The following is a 10,737-nucleotide window of genomic DNA, read 5'->3' on the forward strand; positions in this document are numbered from 1 at the left end:
CTGTAGCTCTCATTCTCACACACACACACACCTATCTTTCTTTCTAAATATCTCTTCTCTCTCTCTCTCACACACACACCTTTTTCTCTGTCTCTTTCTTTCTCTCTGTGCCCCCCTCCCTCTTCATGTCCTCTATCACTCTCTCTCTCTCTCTCTCTCTCTCTCTCTCTCTCGCTGTTTTCATAACACTAGCCTTTATCAACTCTGTCTCTCTCTGACAGACAGATCTGTTGTCTGTTCCAACCTAACAGGTTTAGTGGTGCTGTACTCCAGGCCCCTGCGTGTGGCACTAAGATCAATGTTTGTCTTTCTGGTCGGACTAAAGATAGCCCAACGTTAATTAGTGCCTGTTATAGTGGCATCCTGTAGTAGCTACACTGCTTGGATTTGTCCTGAATGATACATCTACAGTATGATATTTACATTTTACATTTTAGTTATTTAGCAGACGCTCTTATCCAGAGCGACATACAGTTAGTGAGTGCATACATTTTTCATACATATGAATGATAAGTCTTATGTTTCTACTGAACGATAAGTCTTGTGTTTCTACTGAATGATATGTCTTGTGTTTTTATGTCTTCTAAATTCTTTAGAAGTTTAGTGTTAAAGGGCTGCAACGTCAGATGGGTTTCATTTCTCTACGGTACTTTAAATGATACAGGTCATTACAGAACACTCATTGGAGAGAGACTTATAACCTTTTTGCCCAGTTCTGAGATAGCAATTCTGTAGTTTTTTTAAAGGCATGGAGCAGTCCCACTCCTCTTGCATTCTCTGTTTATTGGATAGGATAGAGAGGGAAGATAGCGGGGAGTTTTGCTGAAATAGTAGGTGGACAGAATCAAACCCACGCTGCACTAGTATGTGTTTCAGAGACAGCAGCTTAGACCGCTGAACAACCCTAGGCCACAGCATTTCAGTTTATAAGTCAAGACAAGAGGCACCAGCAGCAGACGCCACTGAGCCCCTCAAGGGGCAGGTCTGGCTGGGGCTGTGTAGGCTACAGTTAGTTCAAGCAATTTGTAGATCTCCACATTAACTGTATGGTATTCTGGATGCATGTGGAACCTGAGATGGCATGTTAACGGTCTGCGTAGCTGCACTACATAAATCACTGAATTTGAATGTAAATGTGTGTGTGTGTGTGTGAATGTGTGTGTGTGTGTGGGCATGGGAGTGTGTGTGTGTGTGTGTTTGTCTGTGTGTTGACAGATGAAAGATAGTTTAACCTGACACAGTTAGCTAATTGTTGTACTTACAGTTTTTTACGATTGCTTACACACTAAAATTAAAATTTCCACACAATTAGCAAAATTGTACTCCAATGAGCAAAACACCTCCACAGATTTGCACAACATTACACACAATGTCCGCCTCACCCTTTTTGCAAAACATTACACACAGTGATTTGTAAAACTCTACAAACATTTTCACACCTTAGACACAGATAAGGATCGTGAGGTTACTTCCTTGTAATTACAAAGCACCGGATTGCCAATTACCACACTAATGAACGAATTGGATAAACACATCTACCAGGTGTGGAAGCACACATGTGCTAATTTGAAAACGCAGCACTCAGGTGTGCTATAAAAGGCAGCAGGTGAGTTCACCTGTCTTCAACAAAAATGGAAGGAGTTAGAAGAAGAAGAAGAGTGAGAATGAGAGGGGGAGCTCAAAGAGGAGATGAAGGCGGTAGAGGAAGAGGAGAAGGAGGTAGAGGAAGAGGCATAGGTTGAGGAGAAGAAGGTAGAGGAAGAGAAGGAGGTAGAGGAAGACACCTAGGTAGAGGAAGAGGTAGAGAAGGACTTGAAGAGTTGATAGAACCTGAACAAAGAAGACGAGGACCAAATTTGACTCGAGAAATCCGTGCAACACTTATTGACCATGTTATCAACCATGGACTGACACTGATGGAAGCTGGACAAAGAGTTCAACCAAATCTCAGCAGAAATACTGTTGCGTCAGTAATTCGGACATTTCATCGAGAAAACAGGTAAGCTAACCACACAGTATACATTGAAACTGAAGCTTGTATAATCAATATTGTTTACTGTGACATTTGACAGTAGGCTGCATATATATATATATATATATATATATTTATTTATTTTTATCTTATTTTGTTTTTACATAGGATTGAGGGTCGAGGACACCAAGGTGGAAGGGGCCCTATGTTTAGTCGTGCACAAGAGGCCGCCATTGTGAACATGGTTTTGGCCAATAATTGTATCAGGCTACGAGAAATCCAAGCCAATATCATCAATGATGACAATATTTTCAATAACATCCAACGAGTCTCTCTGTCAACATTAGGTCGAATCCTAAAGAAAAATCAAATATACATGAAGCAACTGTATCGGGTACCATTTGACAGAAATTCAGAGTGAAACATCTGCGCAATGAGTATGTGGAGGTATGCATTGTTCATCTGACTATGGTGTGGTATCATGCACTGCTCATAATGTTCTGTCACAAAAAAAATACTGTGCTATAGATATTGAATAGCATCCTATTTTCTTTAATGTGTTTCAGAGAGTCTTGCAAATGGATGCTGCTGAAATTCAACATGAATTTATATATGTGGATGAGGCTGGATTTAACCTTGCAAAAACAAGAAGAAGAGGGAGAAATGTAATTGGGCACAGGGCAATCACCAATGTGCCAGGGCAGCGAGGGGTAACATCACCCTTTGCGCTGCTATCACACAAAATGGGGTCCTCCACCACCATGCAAATCTGGGACCCTATAATGCAAATCTGATACTTGCATTTCTTGACCGATTGCATGAGATTGTCACAGCATTACACCAAGTGGACCAGATGCGGTACATTGTCGTTTGGGACAATGTCTCATTTCATCGGGCTGCTCTAGTCCAGAACTGGTTCCATGATCACCCTGATTTTGAAGTTTTATACCTTCCCCCATACTCCCCCTTCCTGAATCCTATAGAATAATTTTTTTCAGCGTGGCGGTGGAAGGTATATGACCTGCGGCCTTATGACCGTTTGCCCCTCATTCAGGCCATGGAACAGGCATGTGATCTTATTGAAGCAGCTTCAGTGCAGGGGTGGATTCGTCACACAAGGCGATTCTTCCAACGGTGCCTTGCCAATGAAGACATAGCCTGTGATGTGGATGAAATGTTATGGCCTGATCCAGCCAGACGGAGAGACGGATAGTTGCAGTATTCTTGTTGCTTTTACAGTAGTTTTCTTTCATTTCTGTTTACTTTTACTTTACTTTTCTTCAGAGTCAAAGTGTATGTACTGTAATTCATGCAGTAATTTTTATTTGTCTACGGATTTTATTTGTTTACAGTAATTGATATCATTGTTGGTTGATTACTGTAACTGATTATGGTAAGAATTACTGTAAGTATTGAAATAAATACTTGAAATATTCAGTCTGCAGCATCAAGTGTTGTGCAGTGCTTGGTAAGGTTATAGTAGGCCTACAGTATTTGTCTACATTCTCCTTATATCTCAAAACAAATCATGAATAATGTTGTGAGTTTCTCACTATGTTTTGTCACCTAAATTATCTCTCACATACAGTAAGAATGTCTGGGCAAAAATCTATTTTTATTTTTTTTTACAAATGTGTTTTTTATTTATCACAGCAGTGTGAAACTGGCTGCAATAGTGTATGATCATTGATGACTGTGTTGGTTAAATGAAAACAAATAGCATTTTCACAAATATGTGTATATGTTTTGACTGAAGTGTGTATGTTTTGACTGAAGTGTGTCATTTTGCAAACAATCTAGGAATTTTGCTAATTGATTGTGGTGTTTGGATAATTGTGATTATATTTTGACAAAAAGAACTCTGTTTTCAAAATCGCGTGTAAACAATTGAAAAAAACTGTAATCTTACCTGGAATCTCCATCAGAAGCAGTGGGACAGATTCCTGTGGGATCTATCAGAAGGTCACAGCTGTGTGTGTGTGTGTGTGTGTGTGTGTGTGTGTGTGTGTGTGTGTGTGTGTGTGTGTGTGTGTGTGTGTGTGTGTGTGTGTGTGTGTGTGTGTGTGTGTGTGTGTGTGTGTGTGTGTGTGTGTGTGTGTGTGTGTGTGTGTGTGTGTGTCTGTGTGTCTGTGTGTCTGTGTGTGTGTGTGTGTGTGTGTGTGTTTGGATACAAATGGCAGCCTATTCTCTATATGCATTACTTTTGACCAAGGCCCTATGGCCCTTTATAACTGGTGAAAAGTAGTGCATTGCATAGGGAAAAGGGTGCCATTTGGGACAACTGTCACTCACTCCCGTCACCAGAGAGATTTCAACAGTTGTATCAAACATGCAGCACCTGATTCAGTTTCTTGTAAAGAGGGCATTCACTTCTACAGACTATTAAAGGGAGATTAATGCTATAAACATTCGGTGAGCTGTAGTGTCCAGTGTCCCATTATGAACTATTCACCTCAAGCACTATTCAGTAACATACAAATAAGCTTGTACGCAGACACACACACACACACACACACACACACACGCTTGGTCCAGACAACTTAAACCAGAGAGGTTAAGACTGAGGCTCTAATAACCTACTTGTGGTCTGATCTAATAGAGACAGGCTAGCCTGTCCTTTCAGACTGATGTTCAGAACAGGTAAGCTGTCCTAGAGCTTGGCTTTATCTTAACTCTCTCACTGTTATTCTGGAACAAACTGATCATCATGTACTTGTTTACTCTCTTTCAAGGAAACGTATTGTTGGTTGTTTGAAGTGGCATGTGTGTTTTTTCCACTACCTAGCCTACTACCTGATTTAGTCTGTTATTCCCTCACTGTGTGCATCTCAAATGGCACCCTCTTCCCTACATAGTGCACTACTTTTGACCAAAGCCATATGGTCCCTGGTCAGAAGTAGTACACTATGTAGGGAAGCCATTTGAGACGCAACCTGTGTCTTGTGGTGTGTCACAGTATTGTGTCAACTCTACAGCAGCCTGATCGCCAGGCTTTAGGGGATAGACTAATCTGTAGGCCTTTATTTGTTTAGTAATTTGTGATGGGAGCTTATAAGCGTGTGTGTGAGACACAGATCAGGGTGTCCCTAAACGTCCCCTGTCAGAGGACGTTGGGAGTTAAATAACTTAAACAGGGTAGAATCCCAGGTGCTGTCCACATGACCTTATGATAGGCCTGAACTGTATGCATCTCAGCAGGGTCATGGATAAGCCATTATAACAACGAGGACTGTTTCAAAAGGTCAGACACTCTTTGAGAATGGACATGGGACCGTGTTTATAGCCTGATGAATCTTCAGTAGTCTCCTCACCACCATACTAGACTGATCCCAGAGTTGTCTGTCCTGTCATGTCATCTCCTTGTCACTCATTGTCATGCGTGCAGACAGCACAAAGATCTGGAATCAGGCTATCAACATACACCTATCAGAAGCTGATTTTATCCCCCATTATGAGTATTGTTCCTCCCAATATAACATCCCCAAAATTCATACTTTTGACTGCTATTCTTGCAATGGTAGTGTAGCTGCTGTTCTTTTCAAGGGACTCGGGCCTGAGCTATGTGATGTCTACAGCACTTATCTTGCTTTTACTCAAAGGGTAGTTTGCCAACTTTATGAGGGTCTCATTTTAAGCAATCAAGTGCAAAATTAGCAAGGACCCCTAACAACCCTCTCTTACCCCTCTATCACCTCCCTCTGAAAGAACGTGGCATCCTTCATAGCTCTAAGGGTTGTCTGATATGCTGATCAAATAGTCTTCTGTCTGACAGGATTCCAAGTCTATAACCCCACTGGCCAGCCACACACTGAAAACGAATCTCTCTCCCCATTGTCTTTTTCACCACATACACACGCATGCACACACACTCCCACACGTTCACCCCCACCAGAGACAAACACTCAAAGTGGTGTGACTCAATCCATAGCTCTGAAGACCTGCACTACAGCACAATATACATTTAAAGGCAATGTTCCCACATTCGAGGAGGCTGCATTCACGGTAAACGCTGCATACTGGCTCAATTGGAAATTCCATTTAAATGTAAATTGCGCTACAGCGCAGATCTTCTGTGACACGGATTGAATCGAGCGTGTTTGGCATGTGGTAAAGTAAAAATACACGGTTGGCGATTGGTTGTGTTGACAGACTGTGGATTAGTGATGCGCAGGTTGACTCATAACCCGCAGTCACCGCGGAAACCTTGGTTGTGTTGACAGGATGTGGATTAGTGATGCGCAGGTTGACTCAGAACCCGCAGTCACCGCGGATAACCGCGGGCGGACGGCTTTAGAGCCATTAAATATTGTGTGGCTGAAGGGCTTGTGGGCGGCTGAAGGGCGGGTTGAATAAAGAGAAACAATACCTTAAAAATCCATAAATGTATAATTATTGTGCAATTTATATAGGCTACATTGAGGGTTTTCTTTCATTATTTTAGGCTATCCGGTATTAATACATAAGACTAAATTTTAGGGCTTAACTATACGCGCGCCAAATAGCCTACCAAACCAATCGCCAAATAATGTTTTTGGGGATGGGCAGAAAAAGTTATCGTCAATCCACGGAGACAAAAAGGACATTGCCAAAGTTTAATTTAATAAGACAAAAGCTGCGAAAGGAGAGTTGAAAATAAAGAGAAGGGAAGTGGTATGAGGATGATAGCAGTGCCGGCTATTTATGTGTGATGATTGTGAGGCTCTAAACAAATTCGACGGTCACAAGACATGACTTCAAATGGGCCTATGCCTTGTCAAGGGAACTGTAGCCCACTGTATATATGGGTTAACTGGAAACTGAAATATGGACATTGCCTAACCAGAATAACCTACAGTTTTTTGGCAAACTCCAAAGTCCTCTGTTAATACTAGTCCCATGCGAATCGACATCCCTGTGTTTTGAGAGAAATGTCTGTTTGACAGGTGCTGCTCGCGGTTTGAGCAAGAAAACAATAACTGATTCGATCAATTGAACGAAGTGCTGCACATAGACTATGTGAAGGGACTACATGTATCGACCTTGCGAATTAATTGAAAATCGCCAAATGCATCATAAAAAAAATATTGGGCCTATGGAATTACGGACATTCTGGGGTAATACGTACATAGCCAACGTTCTCTAGTAATACTAGTCCAGTGCAAATAGGGCTATAGCCTTAATAATAACTCCTGCAGAATTAATAATTTCTTGCAGTAAAAGTATACACCAAATGTAGGCAAAATGTGGACTTCGGAACATGAATATGATTTATTTATTTCTGCATCTTGAGAGAATGCAATGCTCAGTTAGATACCATCTGTAGAGTTGGTATCTGTCTTCACCATATAAGTAGGCTGATAGTATTTCAAACACATAAAATATGCGTCAAAGCCGAACTGACATCTTATCAGAAACACGTTGGGTCGTTTTCACAGCTTTCTTTTTCATTGCAAACGGTCATACTGATGTAATTTTGACATTTTGCACAGAAAATCTTTCCCGTTTTATTTTGCTGCTTTATTGTATTTTCTCCCCAGTTCCTAAACGTCTTTGCTCCACGAAAGATGACAAGAGAAAACTTGACTATCAACTAGATTGAAGCATTCATTCTATCGATCTATTACATTATTCTGTTGAGCAAGGGTTTATTTAGTCTTCTAGGGCAACATATAATGACAAAAGAGAAGCTACATGTATCTAATTATAGATAAGTTGACTAACAAATAGCCTACCAAAATGTCTGAAATTATAAGCAGAAACATATCTAAATCAGGCAACAACTAAAAATCCCGTACCCCCTGTCAAAAAATCATTCTGCGGTCATTGACTAGCCTATAGCGCATTTTTATTTGCTGGTTAGGGTTGGGTGCGGTCCTAAGATTTTCACTTTATCACATATAGTCGGGCGGTTGCAGATGGGTTATTAGCAATTGTGGGCGGGGTGCGGGTGAACAAACAGCTGATCCGCGCACCACTAATGTGGATATGCTGTGCTTTAGTCAGAGGGTTGCGTTAATGTACGCTGTCTGCGCAAAGTCTAAGAGGAACGCAGCTCCTGCCCCCCTGACTCATGTACAATATTCAGACCATCGTCTTTGAAAGGTATAATGGACGGACCAGCCATCTTAACCCCGTAGACTGTCAGAGAGGCTCATTCCTGCATCATGTCCAACAAGGTGTACCAATAGATATCCCACTCTGTACAGGACTCCCTCTAGTGGACATGTTCGTGGATACACATCTTGATAGTCCGAGTAAGAATATGGAACGTGGAATATATCATATCAAGCACTCTGTTAGCCTGTTAGTCATCTACAGTCCAGTTAATCTGAGTCACCTTGCACAGTGAGATAAACTGTTTAGATAGACAGTGACACTGTTTTCCAAGCTTATCCTGTATAGATGGCTGGGATATTTAGTTCAGAAATTACTGACAGGTTTGGAACATTTTCATTCCAGCTTGATCACTCAGCATGCGACCAAACCACAACTGACATGTTTATGGGTTATGATTGATTTTGTTTGGCCGCCTCTGGCCTGGCCTCCCTCATCTCTCTCTCTCTCTCTCTCTCTCTCTCTCTCTCTCTCTCTCTCTCTCTCTCTCTCTCTCTCTCTCTCTCTCTCCCCTTCTCTCCCCTTCTCTGCCTCTCTCTCTACCTCTCTCCTATCTCTCCCCCTCCTCTCTCCCCCTTCTCTCCATCCTCTCCCCTTTCTCTACTGGATGTCTGCGGTGAGGTCTAATTCCTGAAGAGGGCTGATAGTCTAAAACCTTTCTGGTCTATTTTCCTCTGGGTCTACAGTGAGACTATTGGAGAGCTCCAGTACTGTGGTAGAGCAAGAGTGACCTTAGCCAAGAGAGAGGGAGAGGTGGGGGAGAGGGAGAGGGAGAGAGAGGAGGAAAGAGAGAGTGGTGGAAAGGAAGGGTGGAGCAAGGCATTGATAGAGAGAATCAGCCATGTTTGTTCTCCGTTGGTCGCCATGGGTTACCCCCTTTGGAGTGACTGATAAGAAAGAAAAGGGTGGAGACCGAAACTCACCTGCCGCCTGTGTGTGGGTGTACAAGGAGACAAGAATGTAGTAGAGAGGACAAAAGTCACCTGGCTGCACAATAATGGTGGGTTCTTTCAAGGTGTGGCTGGTAATGGCATCTGTGTACTATGACTCTGCTATGAAGTTGTGTATGTGTTAATCATTAAAAAGTCATGACCAGCACTACAAAACGTAGAAGCCTGCCATTTCACATATGCTGATGTTGAGGTGGTCCTGGAGATTATGAATATAAGGTTGAACATTTTGGAATGTCCCTTTAAAAACTCAACCTGGGTGTGGAGTGTTCCCTGGGCCATATTCAGGAAAGAGGCACCTGTGTGGATAATCTATATCAGAGACTGAAGAGGAAGCGAGACATGTCATTCGCTCCTTTTTTCTGGTTCAATTAACTAAGCAGACCAGACCCAGCTGCTAATGCCAGGCAGGTCACCCGTAATACAAGTCAGTATTTGACGTTCATCCATGTCTCAGGACGTCAGGAGATGACGTGGAAACCGGCCATTAGGGGCAACAGTGAGCGCTGTTATCTTCAAGTAGGCTTTGGCTGTGTTAAGGTGTTGTGGATAGGGATGGCTTTTGGGTGTAAGCATGTTGCATGTTCAAATCCAGCAATAGAAAGTTGTTTTAGATTACCTTAACCATTCGGAGTTAATGACTAACCTTAAGAATTCGGAGTTAATGCCTAAACTTAACCTTGGAACGATAAAGACAAGTAACCTAACACTTCGAAATTAGACGTTTGGAACAACTTCGAAATTTGACTGTTGAGAAACATGGATGAATGTCTAATTCTAACGTGCGAATGTGAGAGCTTGTTGGCTAATGCATTGGTGCCAATGATTTATGTATACACTAGATGACAGACAAGGGGCGCTGTGTTTTAAAGCCACCGTGCCTCCATTTTGGCACTCCGCTATTATTTAAAAAAGGCTGAGGCTACGAATACGGCATTTGGCTCCGTCCCGACCCTCTGCAAACTTCTTTCTCTAATCCAATGATCCAAGTCACGTTCCACGCATGTTATTTTACACACACATTCACGTTTCTCTTTTTGCTCACCCTCTTCTGAGCCCTCAACCAATTTGATCGATATGATGATGTAGCCTATGTCTCGGCCTCATATATCTGAACAGCTGCGATTTGAACGAATGTTCCAAAAAAATATATGAAGGCTACAACCTTCTCTGTCTGTTGTAAGGGATATTGCCGTAACACAAGCAAGACACAGTCTACACATTGCATTGGGGAAAAACAATTAGCGTTTTGTGTAATGATGTAATCTTTATAGCTATGCTGCTATATAACCAGCAGGCTACCCCCTGTTTAGCTAATGTTTGCAATGATGATGAAAAAATAACTTTAAATGGCTATTGACTGCCTGTCTGTGTCTTGCTTGTTTGATATGCTGTGTATGCTACTGTACACTACATTACCAAAAGTATATGGACACCTGCTCGGCGAACATCTCATTCCAAAGTCATGGGCATTAATATAGAGTTGGTCCCCCCTTTGCTGCTATAACAGCCTCTACTCTTCTGGGAAGGATTTCTACTGCAGGTCAGTCATGTTCTTCCACACCGTTCTCGACAAACCATTTCTGTGTGGATTTTGCTTTGTGCACGGGGGCATTGTCATGCTGAAACAGGAAATGGGCATTTCCCAAACTGTTGCCACAAAGTTGGAAGCACAGAATCATCTAAAATGTCATTGTATGCTGTAGCGTTAAGATTAGCCAT

This window comes from Coregonus clupeaformis, chromosome 20, assembly GCF_020615455.1.
Source record: "Coregonus clupeaformis isolate EN_2021a chromosome 20, ASM2061545v1, whole genome shotgun sequence".
In the NCBI taxonomy this organism is placed as follows: Eukaryota; Metazoa; Chordata; class Actinopteri; order Salmoniformes; family Salmonidae; genus Coregonus; species Coregonus clupeaformis.